We start from the raw sequence: 2,430 nt of genomic DNA on the forward strand, positions 1-2,430 counted from the left end.
CGACCCCCCCCCGCGACCACCACCAGGAGGCACTGCGCAAGCCCAGTTGGCAGGAGTTTATGGAAACGACCGCATGGGGCTAATTTTAATACGAAGCGGGGACAGGTCATGCACATGTCTAGGCGTATTGGGAAACCTTATGTATATGTAACACTTGGTCGTATAAATCCAGGACAAGCAACCGCATGGGCGCGCACGACTTTGGCGGGATGACCCTCCCTCCCCCCCCCCCCGCCCCGTGCTGCCCAGCGCTGAATAAACATACCTACTTTACACCCTTAGGGGTTGCAGAGTCTGTTTCCGCACGTCAGTTTTGGCGAGCCAGGCAGGAGAGTCTCGGCTCGACTGCGGGATCGACTGCGGAGCGGATGCTCCTAGGCGCGCCCCGAGCACCTTCCTCGGAGGAGCCTCCGCTGCCAGCCGCTCACTAAACTAGACGATCCACTAATGCTATCAGAACGAAAGTTAGGGAAGCAGATATAAGGAATTTAGAAAAGTTGCTGGAGGAAGTGTGGCGAGTATATCGGAATGGGGAGGGAGAGGACAGAAGGAAACCGGGAAAGGAGATAGTGGCTGCGTTAGCCACGTTCTCTGCATTGAATCAAACCTTGTTACCTATAAGTCAACAAAAGTGTTAATGTTGTGGGAGCAACCAGGCAGGTGGAAAAAGCTTTTTCTTGAAACCATTAACATTTGGAATTGGGAAGAGTGTGGGGATTCACAAATTTCTCTACCTGCCTGAGGCTCCTAGACTATTACTGGGAAGGGACCTATTAGAACAGCTAAATCCCGAAATAGAATTGAATTGAGAATTGAGAATTGAGAAATGGGGAAATGGAATTTGAAATACCAGACAAAAAAAAAAAAATCACATTGACATTTTAAGTTTGGTTCTTACCGAACCCCAAATTAGAGAAGAAGAAATTATACGAGAAATAAAAGACCAGGTATATCCCGGAGTATGGGCCACCGATGTACGCGGAAGGGCGAAGAATGCTTCACCTGTTGAAGTTAAACTGAAAGAGGGTCGACAACCGGTAAGAATTTAACAGCGTCCCCTGAAGAAGGAGGGTAGGGAAGGAATCCAGCCAGTGACAGAAAAATGTTTACAATTAGGATTATTGAAAGAATGTGAATCTGATTTTAACACCCCTATATTGCCTGTCGGCAAACCTGACGGATCATACCGGGTGGTTCAGGATCCACGAGAATCCATATACCGTGTTGACAGTATTGACACCCGAACTAACCCGGTTTACTGTTCTGGACCTGAAGGATGCCTTCATTGGCCTCCCTCTCCATGAAGCCAGCCAGAAAATATTTGCATTCGAATGGGAAAATCCTAAAAGTGGACGTAAGACTCAGCTCACTTGGACGGTGTGGCCACAAGGATTTCAGAACAGCCCTCCTATTTTTGGCAGGCAACTTGCAAAAGACTTGGAATCTTGGGAAGCCCCGTCTGAGGAAGGAAAACTGTTGCAATACGTGGATGATCTCCTGATTGCTGCTAAAAGAGAGGACAATTGTATGACGTGGACGGTGAGTCGAGTAAATTTCTTGGGGCTCCAAGGGTCCCGGGTAGCTAAGAAGAAGGCCCAAGCAATACAGCGCCAGGTGATTTATCTGGGCTATGAAGTCAGTGCTGGACAAAGGACTTTGGGAAGCAGGGGATTGCCCTAGGAATATTAGCACAAGATCTGGGCCCATATCGACCAGCAGTTGCCTGTTTTTCCAAACAATTGGATGCAACTGCAAAGGGTTGGCCTGGATGCTTGCGAGCGGTCGCGGCCGTAGTACTAAACACGCAGGAAGCCCGAAAAGTCACCCGGGGCCAGAAAATGACTGTATTGGTGTCCCATAGAATATCAGCAGTATTGGAAGCGAAGGGTGGACCCTGGCTTTCTCCACAAAGATTCTTGCGATATCAGGCTATACTGGTAGAACAAGATGATGTGGAGATGATAGTTCCTGACGTTGTCAACCCGGCCTCTTTCCTCAGTGGAAACACAGGCGAACCAGTGCACCATGACTGTCTGGAGCAACATATGCAAGCCGTCCGGACTTGAGAGACAGTCCTATGGAAAACGGGGAAAACTGGTTCACGGATGGAAGTAGCTATGTCTTAAGTGGCAAGAGACATGCGGGATATGCCATTACCACCAGTCAAGAAGGAAGAGAGTCGGGACCTCTACCCATGAATACCTCGGCACAGAAGGCAGAAATAATCGCTCTGACGCCGCTTTGGAATCGGCCCAAGGCAAAACGGTGACTATCTATACCGACTCGAAATACGCCTTCGGGGTCGTACACGTGCATGGAGCAATCTGGAAGGAGAGAGGACTACTGAAGTCTCAGGGCAAAAATATCAAGCATGCAGAGGAGAGCTTGAAACTGCTGGAGGCAGTCCAACTCCCTGAAAAAGTGGCGATT

This window comes from Platalea leucorodia (genome assembly GCF_965183815.1).
Source record: "Platalea leucorodia genome assembly, chromosome: 19".
NCBI lineage: Eukaryota > Metazoa > Chordata > Aves > Pelecaniformes > Threskiornithidae > Platalea > Platalea leucorodia.